Source organism: Lycorma delicatula, chromosome 5 (assembly GCF_047948215.1).
Source record: "Lycorma delicatula isolate Av1 chromosome 5, ASM4794821v1, whole genome shotgun sequence".
NCBI lineage: Eukaryota > Metazoa > Arthropoda > Insecta > Hemiptera > Fulgoridae > Lycorma > Lycorma delicatula.
The window spans coordinates 78,980,644-79,004,992 of NC_134459.1; the positions used below are offsets into that span (position 1 = coordinate 78,980,644).

Sequence of the window (24,349 nt, forward strand, 5' to 3'; positions counted from 1 at the left end):
GAAAATGTGAAATTAATTTTATTATTACTTTATTTTAGTTTGGAAAAATTTAATTAAGTTTAAATAAAGTTTACTACTATGAGGAAAAACATGAATAAACTTAATGAAAAGAAAGATCTTTTTGTATGAATTTATTAAAATTTTTATCGTTTGTATTTTACATAAATGTTGATACATCTCCCTCTTTATGTACATTAAGATTTTACTTTTACCTTGATTTAAGATTTTTATTAAGATTTTCATTTTATTCTCTCCAAAAGAAAATATTTACGTAGTCACTACTTATTACTTAATATTTTCAAAATCTTTTACAAAACTAATTAAAATCGTGTTATTTAAAGGAAGAATTTCTTTCTTTTTTTAGCAGCCTTTCATTTATTGAATCGGATTTAATTAAATCAATTTCTAAATCCTCGTTTCTGTATAATTTATTTTGTGTCCCCTTTATCGACATGTATTAAGATGAAAATTATTAAATAATTACATTATTTGATTATCACTTCAAAGTTTATCAAATTATGTAATTATATTAAAATCATAATTGTATAAGTCAACCAAATAATTCAGTATATTAAACCATTTACACGTGAAAATAGTAACAGTATAATCTTTTAACATTAAAGTTAATAAGATATAACAAAATTTCTTCAAGCTTGCAATAAAATCAACATTGATTTTTTTTATTAATAAGTGGTTTAATAAAAAATATTAAAAATTAAATGTTGAAAGGTTTAAAAAAGGTTTAATTTATTTATATAATAGTTTCCACTTACCAACAATATTTAATAGTATCTTCGAGCGCTTTCGGACTAGTAATCCACCCTCAGGAACATTGATGTGTTATAATTATAGTTATTTAGTTCACATATCATTAATTATACTAACTTGAATTTTAAAAACAAAAATTATAAATATTACAATTGATCGTCAAAAGGTAAAATAATATAATGTGAAGTAAATAATTATAATTATGACACATCAATGTTCCTGAGGATGGATTACTAATCCGAAAGCGCTCGAATATACTATTAGATTGCTGGAAAGTGAAAACTATTATAAAAAATAAATTATATATCGATATCAACGGGCCGTGATTAATAAAATAAAATTAAAAAGGATTTAATTGAAATCTAATAATAGTTGGTCATTTCAATTGTTAAACGATGCTGAGTAGTTAGTATTAAAAATAAACCAAACATTTAATTTTAATAAAAGAAAGAAATGGTACCTTATAATAAAAGTAATATAGATTAAAAAATAAGTATACAAAAAAATTACTTCTATGTAATATATTATTAAAAAGTAAAAATCCACTTTACCAGCAATTAATTTTGAACTTCTCAAGAACTTTCAGTCCTTAGAACACCGTCAGGAAATTAAAAATATCATTATAAAATAAAGTTAAAAATTAAAATATTAAGCAGTCATGACCGATTGCTAGTAATCAGTAAAAATGTGTTTAACACAGTAATTGATACTGTTAACCATCAATCAGTCATGACTGTTTAATATTTTAGTTTTTTAACTTTATTTTATAATGATATTTTAATCTCCTGACGATGTTCTAAGGACTGGAAGAACTTGAGAAGTTCAAAATTAATTGCTGTTAAGCTGGATTTGTACATTTTAATAATATGTAATAATTTATTAATGTATCAGCAGTAACCATGTTTGAAAAATTTATATATATATATATATATATAAAATTAAAATAATCGTTGACTGATTAAAACTAAAAATTATCAAACCCTAGTCGAGAGTAGAAAGTTAGTTTAAAAAAGTATAAAAACCAGTAAACATTTCAACTCAGATTGCCTACCATGTTCCTTATAACTTGTATGAAGTTGGATAAATTAGAAAGTTACCTCAAGAAAGATATATATTATGAATTTTAATCAAATATATATCCCTCCCTTAAACAAAATTTAAGACGGATTCATTTATTCTAATGATGATTGTTTAATCAGCAAAATGGTGTTCTAATTTAAATTTAATTAATTAATTAATTATGTTAATTAAATTAAATAATTTAAATTAATTATGTTGTAACGATCTAATTCAAATAAATAAATAATGCCGGCCTCCGTGGCGCAAGTGATAGCGTTTCGGCCTTTCATCTGAAGGTCCCGGGTTTGAATCCTGGTCAGACATGGCATTTCACACACGCTACAAATCATTCATCTCATCCTCTGAAGCAAATATCTAACGGTAGTCCCGGAAGTTAAACAAAAAAAATAAATAATAAATAAATGAAAATTTGGATTTAGGACTGTTATAACATTTTGTGCATATCCCCTTTTGATTGCAATAGACTGGACCAAAAGTGTCCAAAAAAGCCCAAAATAAAAAAAAATTGTATTTTTTATTTTTTCTTAACTGCAGTAATAAGCCCTCATTGAAAGCTCTTCAACGATATATCATACGTGGTACTTATTTTCATTGGTTTCAGAGTTAGAGCCAAATCAAATTTTTATTAATGAAATATTTGAATCTTACGAGGGAAAGGCAGATCGGTTCAAATCCGACTTCATCCCCTTTCATTTCTTTTAACTTGTTTTCTTATTTCATTTAAATATATTGATTTATTAATAATTATTAACCTCTGATTGTAAAAAAAAATTACAATAAATAATAATTCAATAAGAACAATAAAAAAGTACAAAAAAAATATCAGAAGTTATTAATGAAATAAAATTTTATATACTTTTCATTTAAAAAAATGTGTATATGTAATTTAATAGGCGTACAAGGAAGTTATGTAGTGCCCACATCAGATTTTTAATAATGTTAATAATTTTTTCCACGTAAAATAACTAAACATTGTGTCAAGTCAGCTGATTACAGCAATTTTTAATAATTGACGTGATTTGAGTGGAATGGTTGGTCATTTATTTTAGTGATGAAAATTTGTTACCGAAGCGGAAAACTTCACTCTGAATAAAGTTGAATAAACCACACACCTGATCGTTCTTCGGTCAGAAATTTTTAACGAACTGATACAATTGAAAACTGATTAATTTTATTCTCATTTGTAGACAGGTTTGTTAAAGTTTATCAATCTATAAATAACAATAATAATAGTATAATATTATTGCACTGATGTTCATTTCCTGGTTAGACTACAAAGTTTTTTTTTGTTTAACTGGCGGAAAATATATTTTATTTAATTTATCTCTATTGTATATTCCTTCTTTTTTTTATTTAAAGATGAAAATATAGTTAAAACATCTATTTAAACTTATTTAAATGGAAATTAATATATAGCTAAAGGTTATCCTCATCCAGTAACAAATATCTTGAAAATTGTAAGTAATGGTTATCAAATGTTAAGAATATTTCTAAAATTTTTATTTTTTTAAAATCGAACATATTGCTTCTTTCAGAAATTATATATATATATTTAAATCCTAAAATCAAATATAAAAGCGTAACTAATTAAGAATAAATGCATAAAAATAGGAATAATTGGGAATACTTACTATCAGGACTTTTTTTTCTTTTACCTGTTTAGCCTCCGGGAATTACCTTTCAGATAATACTTCAGAGGATGAATGAAGATGATATGTATGAGTGTAAATGAAGTGTAGTCTTGTACAGTCTCAGTTCGACCATTCCTGAGATGTGCGCTTAATTGAAACCCAATCACCAAAGAATACCGGTATCCACGATCTAGTATTCAAATCCGTATAAAAAAAGTAACATTCTTTACTGGGATTTAAACGCTGGAACTCTCGACTTCCAAATCAGCTGATTTGGGAAGACGCCTTCACCACTAGACCAACCCGGCGGGTCAATTGATAACAGGAATAATTTTTTACATTCTAACTTCGCCTTCATAAACAAAAGTTATACGAACTAAACAATTATAAAATAAAAAACTGTATTTTAAATTCAAAGATATAAAATTCCCGTAAACCTTATAAAATGTTTTTCAAAGGATAAAAATTTTACCAATTTATAAAATTCTTCTTTTTTTTTTAACACTAACTAGCTCACAGTTATTTGCAAATGAGGAAAATTGTAATTTGCTAAATTTTTTTTAATTGTCAATCTGTTAAACTATTGATGACATTTGATTGTTGAATTTATGAATTTTTAAAGGATAAAATAGTTTTTGGGTGAATGGAACAGAAACAATTGGCCTAAATTTCTCCTCAGAACTTAAAATATTATTCCAGTTGTAGTTAACTTGTTTAGTTTATCGAATTTAAACGAGGGTTCTTCTTAATTTAATATACTGTATTGTCTATCGTTTTCTAAATTTTGCTATTATAATCAAATTTATTCAAAATCATAGCAGCATTACTCTTGTTTACGTTTTAATAACATTAATAAAAAAACAGCTTTATTTTTCAGTTAATTATTGCCTTTTTGTCTTCCTATATATTACTGTTTGATTTAGGATTCTAATGTGTTTTATCAACATATGTTAATTTCATATTTTTAATTTCACATCCAATATCTTCTCGTTTTTTATTTCAGCCTTTTATGTTTATGAATGTAATTAATATTGTTTTCAACAACCACCGTAAGTTTCCTGAAGTCTTAACGTTACCTAAGATAAATTTTAAACCTTTATATGGTAAATCTTTCTGGATATTAATGAACTCTACAGCGGAAGATTGTGAATCAAATTGTAGTTGTAATTAAAACCGCTTCTAACTAGTTCTATTTCAGATCGGTATTACTTGGGTTTATTTGGTTTCTAAAGTCATAAGGTTATTTAACCTTACAGTCTTGTTTTATTATCGTTTTTCTGTCTTAATGAAACACTGTATTATGTTTCAGTTCAATTTCTCTTTCTCTGTTTATGTTAGGTGAAAAAATAAAACACCTCTTTAATATTAATCTTACCACATACTAAATAAATGCTTTCATCATTCATTTCACTATTCTTCGTCTTTCTAATATTTTTTTCTCTTTTTGGTCGCTTATTTCCCCTCACTTTCTTCTTAGTTTCATTTTCTACGGTTTTTTAATTTGATTTTTCAAATTGTCTTTCCCGTCTGCTTATTTTGCTTTCACTTCCCGCTCCCAAAAAAATTTGTTTTTTTTCATCCCCTCAGTTTTTATCTTTAATTTAGTAATTAATTAAGGGATTAGATGATTTACTACTGTGTCATATTATATTCTACTGATAATTACGGCAAAAAGACCGAACCTTTATTAATTTTTTTATTTATTTATAACGTTAAGTCGTAATGCTTTTATTCGTAATATTGCTGTATACCTAATTTTTTTCTGAATTTTATTTGACTGCAGTTATAGCGATAAACAAGAATTAACAGCCATGGGGGGGAAGGGTTTATAAGAGATCATTTATTGGCCGTAAAGGTTTGAAGAACCCTTGTTTGTATGGTTTGTTGAAGGGTGAGATCAACCCCTATTTACATGTCTTGTTAACTACACAACGGGGGTTTTCCTCCCTTCAATTGAAAATGCTTCTCAAATATTGAATTTCTGATGTCCTTACTGAGTAAAGAGTAAAAGCAGCTCTTTATTCTAATGCAAGCTTTTAATGGACTCAATATTGTTCTAGATTTCGTGAAACGACGCAATTTGTGAACATGTAAATGCATTTAATAACTGATTTAATAAGCTTACCTATTATTATATTCTTGCTTCAGCGCAAATAAATAATACATAAATCAGTTATTATTAGATTAATTGCTGCATGCTGCTTCAATTTTAAATATTACTGGATTAACTTTTGTTAAGTAATAAGATTTATCATCCTTATATTCTCTTTTCCGTTTTCGTTGTTCTTTCTTTATTATAAAGAAAGTATACTTCATAATTTACGACTTAAATATGTAAAATACTTCAGAGTATTTACGTGCAACAAAAAATGTGTAAATCCGTTTAATAATTTATCAATATTAAGCATCCTTAATCCAATCAATATTAAGAATTGTACTTGATCTATTATCACCCTAAATGATACCAGCTTTTCTATTTAAAAACGTATATGATAAAGTCATTATAATTGGAGATTCAAGAATACTTTACCCATTACTTAAATATCTATATTTAATATGTAAACTAATTTTTTTTTTGGGTGGGGCGAAAAACATTTACATGTTATCATCGCCCGGACAACAAAGATAAAATATAGAATCTAACAATAACATTTAAAACAAAAATTAAAAAAAAAACTTAAGCTAGAATTTTAAAAAGAAAATTAAAACTTAAACATTAAAATAAAATAAAATTTAGGTTTTTAATTAAAATTTAGATTTAAATAAAATTAAAACCTAAACTAAAATATTAAAAAAGCAAAAACAAATAAAAATTATAAACTAAAATATTTCACACAAAAACATACAACTACTATCACAGCTAACATACTAAAAAATTAATTATAACTACTATCACAGGTAAAAAATTTAAAAGAAATAATGTTATAATATACTAATATTATACACAATAAACGAAAAATAAATACTATATAACTATATATATATATATATATATATATATATAATTAATGATAACAAACTCCGAGAAGAGTGTAAAAGGCTTCTTGTAAACTAAATATAAAAATTTCTTAATCTAATGTAGCAGATAAAATTTATAAAAGAAAAATAATATTATTTTGCATGGAAGTAATTTGAGCGTAAAAATTATTTAATTTCTTTAGTGTGACTCTTTGAATTTCATTAAATATATTTAAAATAAGATTTCCTATCTATTGCTATTTGTATTTATTTATTTTATCATTTCTAATTATTATTCTATTTATCTTTTTGTTAGAATACAATGATTTTTTAAAAATAATTTAAATGAAAGCGTTTAAAAAACAGTTTACATGAATTAGTTTGTTATTCAAGAATATTGATTTTTTTTTTCTTAAAAACGGATTTAGTTGAATTTTTCATTTCTGATAGTACCTCTTTTTTTCGTAAACTAATCTTCAATTCTGCATATCTAATAAAATATTCATTTTGTCCAAATTACTCTTAATGAAGATGGCATAGCACTCGTTTGGAGGTTTTTATAAATTTGTTTATTATCTAAAAGAGAATACATATTTCAGATAAGCTTGAACATTCAACCCCAGCTTTTTCATAATCAATCAATGAAAAAGTATTTCGCTAGACTGTAGCTTCATTTTCAATTTTTGTAAACTTTTTAACTTTATTTCCAATTATTTTCTATTACAACCTAGTCAACGTCATTTCATTTTACAGGTCTCAAATGTTTCTACGTATAATTGGTAAAAAAAATGTATTATATCTGATTAATCTTAAAAAAAACTGATTTCTTTCTTAATTAATATTTCAATTACTAGGCTTTGTTTCAAATATTAAACTAGTGATAACATTAATAAGTTACGATTTTAGAGAATCGTCCTAAATTTCTCAATGAAAAGTATGAATAATGTCCACATTGAGTGATGTAAAATATAAATTATTCTAATAAATTTAACTGATAAACCAAACAACGCAGATATATATATCAGTATTACAGATATTAAATGTAATATAAGAGATTACATTTACTTTTCATTTACAATTTATCAGTTGAATAAGGGAGGTAAAATAAAATACTTTAGATTTTATTTAACAAAAGAAAATTCAATTCAGATACTAACTAACAAACTATTTATGATTAAAATTTGAATAGCTACCATTCTGGAATATTTAAAAGGAAGAAATACGAGATTTATTTTCCTAGAAAATGTCAGATTAAATATCTACACTGAAAATTTATAGAATATTTCTGTTCGTTATTGGGTACGGATTTAAATTATTTTAAATGTAATATCAAGGCAGATCGGAAAATGAAGCATTTTTGAAAAGACATTTATAAGCATTTTTTCTTAATTTTATACCTGAATCACATCCCGAAGTTAACCAATTTATTAGTGTAACATCCGGATATTGACAAGAACATATATATATATATATTTATTTATCATATTACATATATACATATAGCATATAATTATCAATATGAATTCAGTATTAATATTAATTACTTAGTTACATTAAACCAATATAATATTAATAAAACTAATAGGGAATGTTGTGTACAAGATCTACTGTTTATATTAATAAACAAATTAATCAAGAGTAATGTCAGAAATTAATAAAGAAAATTAGAAACATACGCTGTTAAAATAAAATTAATTGTGGTCGTGAACAGTCAACTAGTTTATTATTTTAATTATCATTTCGACATTACTACTATAATTATTACTGCTGCTAGAATCCCTCCTTCCTTTAAACCCAACTAATTATATTACCCCTACTATACTGATTCCATATCGAAGAACTATTGTGAGTTTTAGATTTTTAAACATTCACGTCAATAACATTTAGTATTACACAAATCGAACTAAATACTCAAAACAAGGCGCTCTAAGTAGGAAAAAAGCTGTAATACGTATTGAATAAATAAGCAGTATTAGATATTTTTTTTTAAATAATAATAAAAAAATATTAAAAAACTAAGTAAAATTATTTAGAACTGTTGCAAACCACAATAAGTTTGAAGGGGAAGTGATTGTCGTAGAAGACGAAAAAAGAACAAAGGAGACGTGACGCGAGAAGTACTATACTACGTACGAACATTGATCTGAACTGCTACTAACCAAATTTGACAGCTCATCATCGCTTATATTGTCACCGCTAATATTTAAATCACTTTATCGCTATCACCATTTACGTTGATAACAACATTTTCAATGGCATTTCAATTGAAGGTTTCCTAGATAAATAAGATGTATAAACATCTTATTTATCTATGAGTGGTGACTTATTACATTTACATTACATTTCCTTGATTTCCATTCTGTATCGTAATTGAATTTGCTTGTTTTTCGATTAATGTTAATGATATCATCTAATTTAAAATTAACTTTTTTTTTCGTTACATACTCTTTTAAAACCGCCCACATATTTTCAATCAGATTTAATTCCGGAGAATAAGGAATCAATTTCAAAACACTGTGACCTTTCTCGGCTAAAACTGGATCGATTTTAAGTTATTTAAGACGCGGTTTATGCATTTTTATTAAACTGCACAGTTCTGGCTTCAACATTTTGCTTGTAAATGACACGATATTTTATTTAAACTAATCGATCATGTTTACTTTTCGCGTGTTCAAATTTGGAGAAGCATTATTATGATACCAAGCATTATCTATGACGATGACTGAGTTAAAGGGTAGATTAATTGTTATTTTATCTACCGCTCATAATTAATGGAATTCATTTCGTCTTGACAATCTCTTGCTTTGGTGCCAGATTTAAATATAAGAAACGCGTTCTTGATAGAACCATTTTCGGAACCGCATCAACAATGCAAGCACGCTTGTCGTTAGAAATCGAAGGAGCAAGGTTGCTCTCAGAGCCATAACTCCATGATAGTGGTTTTGTATAACTGGCATATTAATAGGATTCATCCTTTTAAATTATAGGTCTGTTTTGGTTACGGTACTCTTTAATAGCTCTTAAGTAACGTAGCCTCAGTTTCCAATTTTCTAATTTTTCTAATAAATTTTTCTATTACTCGTATCTGTTAGATCCTTTGCGATGTGGAGGACCATAAAACCTTTGTGATAGGTTTTAGAGCGAGTATGAACTGTATAGGTGATGAATTGAAACAACCCCTTGTTGCGTATTGAATTGTTATTTAATTTCTTGTCGTCTTGACATTTCGATAACATATAATTGAACTTAATAGCACATAAGTAGACAACAAAAATTAGCGTTCATCGGAACATTAGTATGCGCGTCCATCCGGACTGAATGTACAACATGACTGCTCTGGGTCAGATTCTGGCGCCGAATGAATAGAAGTCGTTACATCATAATGACTACTCCTTGCGGTATTATGTCGTAGGGCATCGTATGACCATAGCTTGCCGGAGAGCTCTACCCCTCGCTAGGTAGCAGCACCCGACGGCAAGAATGGAACGTAACAGTATCTATAGTTTTTTTTTTTCCATTTGAACCCCATATCTTTAATAATACGCCATGAAGACGAAAGGCTTCCTTGAAATTTGGTATTCTTTTTACTAACGGTAGCGATCGAACAGTAACGCGTTCATCTTTATCAGTGTAAAAATTGTAAATCCTTTTATGAATGACATTTTTATCAAAGTTATTCACGAAGATTTAGTGTTTTTAGTGTTACGCTGTTTTTAGGAGTGCTAAAGTCTCTATCGGGATTAGTATTTCTTTGATAAAATTGTTTGAACACTACTGATTGAAATTCCCGTAGCTTGGGCGACACGTTTCTGAACTTGTTTAAAACGGATCGGTCCACTTAGTGCATCCTTTGTCATAAAGTTAAAAACATTAAACGTGACTTCTCTCGTCTGACTATAGATAATTTTACGCCCCCTAATTTTTTTCTTAATACCGCACTACTTTCATCTTCCGTAATTATAAAGAGAAATTATAATACTATCCAACGTTAAACTTACTGTAATCTAAAGAAACAGAATCCGTTAACATCAGAAAATGTAAAAATTAAAAAATTGTAATGTCGCCGATAATTTCCGTAAAGAAAACACAACACGATGTTTTCATAAAACTAATATAATACACTCACACACATACTGATACAGTAGCAAACACATTATGACAGCAAAGAAGCAATTGAACAGATATTCCTATCAACGTAAATGTGTTTCTTCAATGAAAATGCAAAGGCTTCAAGGACAATCTTATTGTGGTTTACAACAAACTCTAACTCCATCTTAAGACTTAGTATAAAGTAGAATCATGAAAATTGATTCTTATAAAATATCAAAAAGTAGAACTGTCAAAATTAAGTAAAAAAATCTGATGGTTTATTAATAATCTATTAAAAATTATTATTTATTTATTTGTCATTTTTTTGTAATCAAATATGGATGAAAATACTTATAATCAACATAAATTTATCATGTTTATAGAATAATTCGTCTATGAATCTTCATTAAATTTTGAAAAAAATTAATAATTTTATTAATGTTTATTCAAGTATAATGAGTAGTACCATCTGTCTAGCTAGAATAAACTAGATGTTTCATAGTTTTCTAAAAATCTATAATTAAATCTAATTTGTTTCCTCTAACCGATATCAAATCAAGTTTTATTTTATTAATTATACTGCAAATACTAATATATAGTGCAGATGAGAGTTCCATATTTTATTTATTTTTTTTAATTTATAGAAATCTACCAAAGAGTTTTTAAATTATGACCAGTTTTAGAGAAAAACACTGAAATAAAATTTGAAGTCGAATATTTCATTATTGCTGAGAAAAGTGATACTTCTGTTTGTAGACATAGTCAGATTTGCTTTTTGTTTTTTTTAATTTTTTGGGGATTTGAGACCCCACAGAAAACGAAAAATCATAAAAATGTAATTAAAACTGTTATTTAGAAAGAAATTATACGAAATTATGTTCTTTATTTTTATTATAAATATCCGTCTAATGATTATCTGGAATGCTGTTCGCAGCTAAGCCACCAAAGGTACATAATTTGATATCATTTTCGCCTTTTAAAATAAATTCAAACTTCAAATTTAATTCCCAGATTTCTGAACTTTATTTATTAACCCGGACTCCCGAACCCGGACCCGCTATTATGTATTAACATGGTTCCGGGAGGTACCTTCGCCTCTAGTCACCAGATGAGGGAAACGCCAGACCCGGCTATGCAGTTCCCGGTCTCCACCATCCAGCAACCGGGTCTCGGTCCTTTATGCTTCGCCTCTAACGGGGAGCCCCGCCGGGACTCAGTTTTTTAGCTCAAGAGTCCCCGCACTTCATCACCACCGCCCACCCTTTCAAACACGGGCGAACAGCAGTTCCGTACGGAGCTGTCTCTTAGCTCATCGCTTCCCGATGTTTCTTTTGAAGTATTCCCGACACAAAATCTGCCACAGTGGCGAAGTTCAACGGACTGCGTAACATCGTTCCAACGATGGTCCCTACCTCGAGATGTCCAATTACGGCAGCACAGTCGCGGCGTTCCCTGTCCCACCGCGGACAATGGAATATCACGTGCTCCGGCGTGTCTAAGCCTTGATAGTAGGGGCAGAAGGGGTCTTCAGCTCTTCTTCGTCCACACAGGTATGAACGAAAGATTTCTGGACTTATTTTACTTAAACCTTATTTTATAAGGTTATTAAAGATTTAGTTAAATTATCCTTTTCTCACTATAGCCTATTGAAAAGGGAATAACCATTGTGATTAATAGTGTAGAGCAGGATTAACATGCTCGCTGTGAAACCAAATGAGGTTCATTAATTTGTTTAATAATATATACTAAGAATTATTAATATTGTAAAATTAATAAATTTAGACCTAAACGTAAGTATACCGACCTATTGAGAAGAGTAAGTAGTGAAAGACTAATAGAGAAAGAAAAAAAAGGATTTTCCTTTTTTTCGTTTCTTATTAGCCTACCAAATTATAACTTTTATACATTCTTTTAAGTAACATACCTCAAAATAAACTTCTTCTTAATGGGGATTTTCTGATTTTATCAGGTAAGATATATCAAATATTACATTTTTTCCTGTAACAAACTTCAAAGAGTTTACTTGATTGTCGGACCACAGAAAAACCAAGTAAAATAAATGCATGACTGCATTTCTTTTTGTTATGGTAGATGTACAAAGCTTTAGAAAGGGTTGAATATTATGTGCTACAAAAATAAAATAACAGCTTTAAAAAAAAAGAAAAGAAACCAACTAGTAAGATGGTTTTCGTATATTCCTACTTTCTTAATCCTTAAGGTATTTTTTGTTACTGAAACAAACTATTATTTAAATTACGTAAAAAATTTTGTTTTAAATATTTTTTACCATATGCGTAGGTAAATTAAAATAATATAAAACTGCATTTTCAAAACGAATAATTGAATATTTTTTCTTAGGTTTCCAAAATTCTTCCTTCAATAATGTAGTATATCATAGTTAAATCCAAATTAAAGAAAAAATTCAATAAACCACCGCTTAAACTATTATTTAAATTACGTAAAAAATTTTGTTTTAAATATTTTTTACCATATGCGTAGGTAAATTAAAATAATATAAAACTGCATTTTCAAAACGAATAATTGAATATTTTTTCTTAGGTTTCCAAAATTCTTCCTTCAATAATGTAGTATATCATAGTTAAATCCAAATTAAAGAAAAAATTCAATAAACCACCGCTTAAAGTTAAATATATTACTTCCTCGATATAGTGAAAGAAAAACTTATTATTACTGGTTTTGAAACAGAAAATAACTTATTATCAAAGTAAAGTCATTTTTCTATTTGAAAAAACAAAAATAAAACCAATATCAAATAAAAATGAAATATTCAATAATTTTTTTAATAATAAAAAATAATTAAAAAGATTTTTAACCACCTTGCTGGTAAGGTAGTTAAAAAAATGTTTTAATTATTTTTTATTACTAAAATACATCAGCGAAAACCTTGTTTAAGAAATTAATTTTCTAAATGTTTGACTTTTTGAAATCGACACAAATTAAAAATAAACACCTATTAACAATTTACACACACTCCTATTTTGGTGCCTTTTTAAAAAATGTTAACGTTATTAAAGAACTGAATAGAAATTCTTTTATAAACATTAAAAGTAAAAAAAAAAATTAAAATTTTTATCATAATAAACACTTTTTTTTATACGATAAAAGGCCAAATTAGGACCACGCAAATATTACTTCTTTCTAGCTTCTTTTCTCTTCTTCAGTGTGTTTCTTATTTTTTCGACATGGCTTCGTTTTTGCTCATTTGTCCATTTTCTTCTTCTCCTTATTTTTTCTGCCACGATAACTTTTATATTGTAAATTATTCTTCGGAAATGATCTCTACCAACAGTACTCTTCTTTCAAGTCTGTCTTTTGGCGGTCCTCTTCAATTTGTTTCAGGTAATTTAATTTGCTTTTTATGTTCCACAGCTTGTTAAAAATATTTTTATTTAATTCGGTTGAGTATATCCCAAACCTCTTTTTCTTATTGCTGTTTCTAGGTCTTCTTGATTTTGGTAGACCTCCTTGTTAAATTTCAGTCTGAATCCTTCCTCTGTTGGACCACAGAAGCTTAGTAAGCTTCCTTTCCTTCATAAGCTTATTTCGATCTTCAGCAATTTTTCTTAGGTTGGTTAAATATAATGTTTCAGTCCCATATAAAATTACTGGTCTTACTACAGTTGAATAATGTCTTAATTTCGCGACTTTAAAGATTTTACTGTAATCTTTAAAATAAACTATAAACATAGTAGATTATTTAAAATTGTTTAATATTTTTAAAAAAGATAAAAAATTATTCTTCAGAAAATCTGCTACCCGCATGTAAAAATATTTTTTGCTAGACACTAATACCAGAGAAATTTACATCTTAAAAATAAAAAAAGTGAGAAAAAACTATAATTCGTAACTACTAATACGTGCGAGTTAAGTGGAATTCGATGAGAATATATACTTTTTTTTTATCCTATATTTTCCGACTAATTTTTTTTGAAGTCTCACGGGAAAATTTTTTATATAACAGAATGAGATTAGATTATATGATACCATTACAGAATTACTATAGCGATCTAATCCTACAGTAATCCTGTAGTAAGTAATTACAACAACCAACGAATAAAGAGTATTTTTAAGTCGTCCTTAATTATGTCAATATATATTCGTTAAAAAAATATTCTTCTGGTGATAATTATTTGTATAAGTATGTCGAAGCACTCATAACTATATAAAAGAGCTGACCTTTGTAGGCTGACCCCTAAAAATTCTGAACAGTTTCCCGCCACGCGGCTTTTTTCTGATGCACGGCTCTCACACCCAACTTAATTAAAAATATTTATCATTTTATTTAAATATAATATTTTCTGTTTATCTAATTCAGTCATTCTAACCATAGCGTACCCATACCGTATTTCATTCACGCTGGTATAACGGTACTAGCGGCTACTTTAAATCTTTTTTTACACTTTAAATATTATTAATTTATTTAATTCTACCGCTCACCTGTGACGTGACATAAGCGACAACAACAAAGCAATTTAGTGCTACACTAGCGCTCCTTATGGAGAGAGAGGGTACTATTGAGGCAGTAAACACTTTTTTTTTTTTTTTTTACTTCTGGATCCACTATTAGGCATTCTTCAGAGGATGAAAATGAATGATTTGTAGCGTGTGTGAAAATGCCATGCCTGACCGGGATTCGAACCCGGGACGGCAGTATACACCTAGCCACTAGTTTATTTACGGTATTTTTTGAGTCGGGGGTGCGAATTTGCCAAAATTTTTTTGTAAATATTATTTTTTAATTATTAACAAATGTACCTAAAAAATTAGATCCTTAATTAGGCGAGATCTTGAGATATTGAGGATGACCTTGCTCTACAGCCTCACCCCCTTGACCTTTTAAGTCGAAAATTTAATGGTATCAAAATCCCATACATAGAAGTAAGTAGTCTGCCAAAGTTTGATCAAAATGGTCGATTAGTTAACGATATCAGTTGATTTCGGGTGCGACACCGAACACACACACACGTACATACGAATATCTGGAAATTTCATCCGGTTTTTTTGGATTCCTTAGGTGTCATAACGTAAAGATCTGGTGAAAACCGCATATGCCCAAATTAGACCGATTATCATACTTTCTCTTCTACAGCTATAGCGCAAGGTGGGAAAGTAAAATTGGTTCCATAACACAATTAAAAATAAAATTATTCAAATCTGTTTTGCCTGATATTTTTTTTTTTATATATATATTACTGTAAAAAGAAAGTTGTAGTGATTTACATAGAAATATCATCTATCTTTTATATATTTTTAAATCAGAAAAAAGAACGGAAAAAACATTAAGTTACAAGTTGTATTGAACCTATGAATTTATGCTGCAGTTAATGAAGAATTACTTGTAAAAGAGACTAGAATTTTTTATCACATAGAAACTAGATTTCTATGGCATACCAACAGACGATTGGTTTGTGTAGAGTTTCATAGAAGTTCAAAATATTTTATTTTAATTACTTTATATTATCAAAAATTAAATTATAAATTTAGAGTAAAATTTTATAATCGTATTATTGCAGAAAAGCATTGAACTAATAAATTAGAATGAGAATGAAAATATATTAAATAAGCACGTCGCGTTATTGAAGAGATACTTTGATTTTCAGAAAACATATGGAATCTTATTGTTATATAAATACGATGAAGAAACGTAGGAAACTTTTACACTTGTCATCTGTAGCTAATCAAGAAAAACAACTTCCTTAATTCACTAAGAAATCCCAGAATTCCATCAGACAAAATTGTTTAATACGTTAAAATACAAACACCGAATAAATTTAATAGAATCAATAATAATAATAAGAATTCCAAACTTCCTTATTCAACAACTTTACAGACAAGTGACTTAAATAAAATACCTTATACGTGCTCACTACTGAATTGAAAAGTTTGAATTATAAACCATCGCTTTCGATTAGCTTTGTTTAGAATTATTTATATTTAGACGTTTGGAGAACTTTGGTTTGGTATCCCTAATATCTATATCATATTAATAAGCCTATGTGTTAGATAAATGCAGTTATAATTAGATACAATTTCAAAGCTCTAGATGATTCCCATACAATTTTAAGAATCTGATCGAGGGATCTGTCATGTATTAACAATGAAACCTCTTTTTTATCACTTAGACCGTTCCTTTTTTTCTTTTCTTTTTTTTTTCTTTTTTCTGTTTAGCCTCCGTTCAGATAATAATTCAGAGAATGAATGAGAATGATATGTATGAGTGTAAATGATGTGTAGTCTTATACAGTCTCAGTTCGATCATTCCTGAGATGTGTGGTTAATTGAAACCCAACCACCAAAGAACACCGGTATCCACGATATTAGACCGCCCCTAAAAATTATTTACGTAACATCATTCCAAACCTTAAAGAATAAAAGTAACAAAGCAACAGTGTCGAATCATTTGTCGACTAGTCAAATGAAACTGCACATTAGAATTGAATAACATAAATGTAGCACGAACGACACCACTACTGAGCGTGTACGCCGACTCAGTTCGTGATTTTCTCTCGATACACTGGCGGCGAAGAAGATAATGGTGTTTTGTCGTATCGTCTTTGTAAGTGAAATACTTCAGACGTGTGTAAAGTGGATAGATGACATAACTGGCTGCTGAAGTGGTTAAAGCCCGTAAAAGCACAACAGTGCTACGAACGGGGGGCTTGGTGTGGCGATTGGAAGCGTCACAAGGTGGGTCTCTCCCCTACGGGGTTGGGATGCTGAAGGAGTGTGATGTTCCGCTTGGACTCTCTTTCTTTGTGTTTATGTTTTTTTTGTTTTTATTGTTATTTTGTTTTATGGTTTGTTAAATTGTTGCTAATTTTGTTTCTGTTTGGTTATAGATTTGTTTGTTTTTCGTTAGCTATGTTTTATGTTCCTGTTGTGTTACATTATTTATTGTTTTGTTTTGTTAGTGTTTTTTGTTGCGTTTTATGATTCGTTGTGTGTCGAACTCAGTTTTACCTTTCAGGTAGGTAGAGTCCAGCTCCTTCTTTTTTAGAAAGTCATTCAGTCTTGTTTGAGACTTGGCTAGATATGTTTTGTTTGGAGTTTATGTTAGTCAGTATTACACCGATGGGAATGTCGCTTATGGCACTCGCATCAGTGGCATCCTGGCTGAGACTTGACTGAAAGATGTCATTGCCAAGGTACTGAAGATGACCTCCAGTAAAGCCCATAAAGGCTAGTATAGGAGGAGGTGACGTGGCGACCGACCCGTCACATGGAGGCCGTCTTCTCCTGGAGGATGTACTGTATGCAAATGGTCGGTTCGGCTCTCGACTCGATATACATATACATACATACACATACGTATACGTACGTACACATACGTGTATGTATGTACGTACATACACATACATATATATATATAGCCAATTTCCGTCGCGAAGTGGTAGCATCTCGGCCTTTCACCCGGAGGTAGCGAGTTCTAATCCCGGTTAGACATCGCATTTTTCACACGCTTCCAAAATTAATTTATCATTCATCTTGTAACTGCAAGAGGGCGAAAGCTTTAAGCTTGTTGTTACTATACAAATAAAAAAGTTATTATTAAATTATACAACGCTTCGTGTTCACAAGTTTGAACATTTGCACAACTGCACTTACCACTTGGTTTAGTTTCTACCTTAATGAGTTTAGACAGATTATTATTGAACAATAAAATAATAATCTTTAATTAAATTATAATCTTTTCAGAAAGAACCTAACAAGTGACAACCAGAGAAACTGACCCTTTGAAAAGAAAAAGAGAATCATCTAAATTGGTGTATTCGGTTATGACTAAGGATCTTAATGAATATTAAAACAGTAGATGCGTGTTAAATTGAGAACCTCCTCCTTTTTATTACTAGCTAAAATTGGTTTTCCATTTGTTTGGTCATTTTGGTTTTATTCATTTTTTACACACAATTAGGTTGGTGGAGAAATTTAAATACTTTGGTGGACTTTGACTGCTGATTTTTTTTTTATTTATTCGCATACATGCAGTGTGATTATAAAAATACATATATAGACAATCTATATACAAAACAAGAATACTAGAAGACAAACTACTAATAAAAACTAATTAAATATCAATTTTTAGGCTCCAATCCATGTTAGCGCTAAAGCGTTAGCTTTTATGAAGTTCCAACTACCTTGAAAAGACCTGAAGGCGCATTCCCCACTGATATACCTGATTGTCTGGTTTGTAGCTCCGCTTTCACACACCGCAGACCACATATTCCCCATTTCTATAGTGAGTCTTTCATCGAACATTCCCATTTCGACAATACTGATGGCCAATTTCTCAACTGACGGTTTGGATGAATAAGTAGAAACAAGTAGGGTAATTATCAGAATGATGCACTCCGTTCTTTGGAATGAAAGAGATTCTCCGGCAACAAAAGTTCGGTTAATTGAGATACGTATTTATTGAGAAATTCGGATACGGCTCCGAAATCTAGACAACAACGTCTAAGTAAGCTAAAAAAATTAAGTCAGTGTTGTTGAATTTTTTTAAGAAAAAGCGTGTCGACTGAAGGTTTTGGATTGCATTTGAATTGAGAGTACATGGTACGGCTATCAACGTAGAATGTATGTTGAAAAAAATTCTTTGTAGATCGAATGGATATGGATTCCAGCGCGAGTAGAAAGCGAGAAAAAAGTGGATAGATGGTGTAAAGAAGATAAGAAATGACGAAGATATTTACGATAAAGTGAAAAACGAAATTTGAAAGGCAGAAATCGCATTAGAAAGATAGAAGAACACAGTTTAATTATAATAATAATTATGTACGTAGCTTTACTTGCGTAATTAAGCTGAAGAATTTAATTAATTGTTAATAAATATCAGTTTTTCATTTTTTGGTTGTAGCATAACATAAATGTAAGGTCGTCGAAGTGCATATTCACTATTCCGTTACCAGGTAATAGGATCATTTCTTATTACAGTCTCTCTTTACACTGTCGAGATAACTTTGTTCAAGCTTCTCTCTTATATTCTAATGAGGAGTGCTATAAGCTTATTGGCTGTTCATTATTAACGTTCTAGTACCTTATTATAAATAAGTTTATATTATAGAGCGTAGTGAGAGAAAAATTAACTTCCAATTAATTATTATGTATATTCTCGTGTTACATAGACTTGGCTTAAAATAATAACTAATTCATGTGTTTTGTGAAAATAAATTCACTTCTGTTTTTCTTAATCACCAGTAACTGCAATGATTACAGTTCTATATTGAGTATATATTCTATATACTCTACTCTATATTCAATATAGTATATATTCTATATACTCTACTCTATATTCTATATAGTATATATTCTATATACAGTGTAATTCTGTATTTACAATAGCAAAAGTTACATATTTACTATATTTTTACGACTGCAATATATGTTCAAAGTGAGCGCCTTAGATAGCGGTGCACATTTTAGTTCGACTGAGAGTTACCTGACGCAAAACATTATTGTCAGTGCCGTTTCAGTTGATTCATAAAATCTATCTTTCAAATAGTTCCAAAGAAAAAATCTCAATTAAACAAATCTGGGGAAGGCGTAGGCCACCGCACTCTACTGACAATACTCTGTTCTGTAAAAGTCCAATGAACGTGTGCCAGTTAATTGTTTGACGTCAAAAGTTGCTCGTGTGTAAGAAACCGTTCTCTTTCCACCAGCTGTTAATTGAGTATAGAATTCTTTGAAAACTATACGGTACTTCTGTATCGACTGTCCAGTTAGAAATATTGGTCCCACTATACGATTACCACAAAAAATACGTCATACAACGATTTTCTCATTGTGAAGTGGGCGCTCAATTATCCAGTAAGAATTTTCAGTCATCCAGTGCCTGGTATTGTGTGAATTAATATGTCCAGCTAAATGCTATTGTGACATGAAATACAGCATCCATTCTACCTGCCCGTCGACAATGTTTTTCAGAAACCAGTCGCAGTAATTACGATGGTTCGGTTTGTCTGTTCCCTTAGATTGTTCCACAGTTTTTACACGAATGGTTTCAAATTTAAATCATGAAGAATCTTACTTCAAGATGTGTATTTTACTTACTTTTTTATGATAAACTTATGTATAGATTTTTTTGATCGGCAGAAATTCTTCTTTGAATACCGACTACGGCCTCTGGAGTCCTGACGTAAGTTTACCTACTTCGTTTTTCGATTCAAACCTACACTGTTGTTAACCTCATTTTTAAGCAAATCGTGTATTTTATTCTTTGCTAGACTAATCAGTGGTATTTGGAAATTTTTCAGTGAATATTAGACGCGTTTCTTAAAAGAATCCAGAACGCATATAAGCTTCCACTATAGCAACTCTTTTCTTGATCGAATAAGATCATTCTAGAAAAACACAACTAATTAGAAAGAAATTATACTGCACTAAAACAAGAACAGTTTAAAACTGACGTCAATAGATGATATGTACAAAATCAATAGTGATGCTAGTTGTAGCAGCGTGAATAAGCCCACCTCAAAAAAATGCAGTTCGAGCCGACTAGGTTCGGTTTTAAGCTGCTCATCCTTCATACATATCGGTGGCGTAATTTTTCTGAAAATATTAAAAGTTTTTTATTTTCTTATTGAATCATTTTAAAAATAAAAAAGTAAAATATTTTTCGTGTCGCCTTTTTCTGTATCTGTAAAATTATATAAAGGCAGTAGAACAGTAGTTTTTCCACATTTCCATACGTATATTTCTTCGTTAGTAATCCTGATATTTTTCTTCGTGAAGTAAAATTTAGTGTAACTCTCACGCTATTTATATATTTATTACAATGTTATTTCTTAGATTTCGATCAAAATTAATTGTTTGCATTAATTAAACTATTAGATAAATATAAATATAAAAAAATAATTATTTATTGAATAACATAATTTAATCTCTTGTAAATTTTTATTGTATTTATGAATTATGTATTGATAATTCATGATAATCATTCAATCATAGAATTTTGTACGAGTATGCAAAGTATGAATTTACAATGAAGTATAAACAAAACAAAATTTATTTATGTATAAATGTATATGACAATTAAAACATATGTATATATATAATTATACAATATAAGATTATAGTTGAACTTAATAATGGCGATTAGATTAGTTTCCAAACTTAATTTACGAGTACACGGTTTGTTATCAGAGTTAGAGATGTTGAGGTTAACCGAATTTTCATTGTGCATAGTACCATAAACTCGTACAATACGAACCTACGAGTACATACACACACACACACACACACACACACACACACACACACACGCATATATATATTACGCGCACACAGTTAAAGAAATAATTGTGGCTTCTGAAACAGAACTGCAATGAGTGGAAAACGGAGTATGATATAGAGGTCGGAGTGAAAGCGACAAGGGTGGGTTATAGAGTGAAAGGACTTCGTGGTGTTGTTTGCTGGCCCCCGGCGACCAATTAAGCCAGTCGCTGCTGGTCACGTAGCCTAGTTGGCCATACTGCCACCATTCTGTAGCATGCGACATACTGTGCTAGTGTGTACAGTAAGCCAATACTTTTCCAGTTTTCGACAAAATGATTTCCTCCCTTTACCGATCCCCTAGACCGCAAACCAACCCTTAAACAGTAAATTCCATCAGCCGGGTCAGTGCTCATCACGCTCGTCTCCCTTAATCCCCATTAAATTATGGAGAAGGAAAATCAAATTTCTTGCCGTAAACTACTATTCATTTCTAAAGCAAAGCATCCTCCAGAATTGTCAATAAGTTAGAAGATAACGCTAGGGAAATTCTCTGTTTACTGCTTGTTGTTTATGTTAAAAGTTTTAATTTTATACTGTATAAACTTTGTATATTTGTATCTAATTTATGTATTTATATTACTGTAATTAATTTAATTAGATTTTAAGTGGTTTCATGCTTTAATAATATTGCATGTAAAATTTATACTTCAGTAAAAAATACATCTGTTTGTGATATCCAATTATATGTTTGTCTATCAGGACAATATATATATATATATATATATATATATGTATTTAACATTTTATACGCCTTTCAAGGCGAATAAATTAAAATCCACTTGGTTGAAAGAAACTCAAGACGACCTGGAATGACTGAACGTCTCAGAAGAAGAAATCAAGGACAAAAGGAAATTTAGGGATGAAATTAAAATTAAGAAAATTGAACAAGAGCAAAAAGGAGAAACGATAGAAAGAAGATGGATGGAGGTGTGGAAGAAGCAACATAGTGAACGGATGAAGAGGTTTTGGTAAGAAAAGAGAAGAATTATTAAAAGAAGATTATTGGCTCAAGTTCACGCGCTCTCCTAAAGAGGAATAACCGGAAATAATAATATGAACATATTTAAATATGTTAATTTATTTTATTCGTAGAAGCAATCTTATAAAAAAAAAATATATATAGCAAGATGACGGTAAAGCATATTTGCACTCCTTTTTCTAACAAACTATTTCACTAATGTAATATAAGAGCTTTAAGAACTTTTATCTAATCTTCAGTTCAATTTTAGGCATTGGCGGCTCGTAGCTAAAATTAGGGGGGTGCTGCTCCAGAAAAAAATTTTCTGGGCCTTTTCAAGGCCATGGTTAAAGTTTCCTATAAAATAAAAGAACCAAAAAAAATTAATCAAATAGAATAGCTGGAAGCAGGATAATAATCTAAATCTACACTTTATCACATTCGATAATATGGTACATTATTTATTCGATTTAACCGAATAAATAATAAAATGTCAATACAGATAATATTTTTAGATAATAATTTAATAAAATGTCCGCTTAAAAATATTATTGTCCAATGTCCAATATGTCCAATATTATTGTCCAAATTAACTTAAATTTCTATGTACACAGGAACAAATACATAATTAATTTTTACTAATTACTTTGTCTTTCGCCCTTCTAGCGTGTTTTGGACAGATTTGGCAATCAAAAAACTCTTACTTTCCGCTATCTTCTGATCGACTACCGAAAAAATAACTAAACCGCTTTCATATTCCTTCCACCGACTAAACTAGAAAAGGAAACGAACAAGGAACGTTCCGTACACACGCGGAGTAAAAAAAAAAAACTACCTTCCACCAGCACGCCATGGTCGGCACTGCGGGAGCTACAGTGCTCTTTCTCCCTCGCGTGCAGCTTCCCATGAGCACATGCGCACAACAACCAAACACCACGCCGCTGGAACTGTGAAGCGCACAGTTCCATACAAAGATTTTTGTATATTTTTCAGTAACTGGGGAATGGTTACTGACATTAAGCTTAAGGATTGTATATTGTACAAGTATAAAGAAAGAACTAAGGAAAAAAGGACTGATTATATTAAATGATATCGATAATACCAAGTTGAAATAGTGGAGTGCTGTAGTTCCACAATGCCTATACGCGAGCAGCCACTGGATTTTGTATTGATGTGAATCTGATGCTATTGCAGTTTTATTAATAGAATAATTCACAGTGATATTAATTCTTGAAAAACAACTAAGGTATCAGAGATAGTAATAGCTAGATCTGTTCTGGATAGCATTTCCACTAAATTGGAGTTAAATTTCACAAAACTGTTATAAAATTGGTTGTAATACATTACAAATAGTTACTGACCCTTTAAATATCCTATAAAAAGTACGAATTATGTAACCAAAAATACTTTATTTCCAAAATTAATAATTTTCTAAAAATTTATAATTTTTGGTAAATTTATTATAAAATAAAGCTCTTTCAATCCTTGTGGTCTTACATATAAACCGGAAATAAAATTTAAAAATTGTTTTCAATTCAGCCACTCCTACCATTTTTTTATTCTAGGCACG

At 29.5% G+C, this 24,349-nt stretch overlaps 1 protein-coding gene and 1 long non-coding RNA gene across 2 annotated transcripts in view; one reads left to right on the forward strand and one right to left on the reverse strand.

Moving 5' to 3' along the window:
• LOC142325094 (uncharacterized) overlaps positions 1-8,585 on the reverse strand; it is a 99,633-nt gene extending 91,048 nt beyond the window's left edge. Inside the window, exon 1 of the long non-coding RNA XR_012756487.1 lies at positions 8,484-8,585. This is a non-coding gene — a long non-coding RNA (uncharacterized LOC142325094). The remainder of the gene's footprint in view (positions 1-8,483) is intronic.
• LOC142325690 (nephrin-like) overlaps positions 1-24,349 on the forward strand; it is a 575,430-nt gene that overhangs the window by 438,676 nt on the left and 112,405 nt on the right. The gene's annotated exons all lie outside the window — the stretch shown is intronic.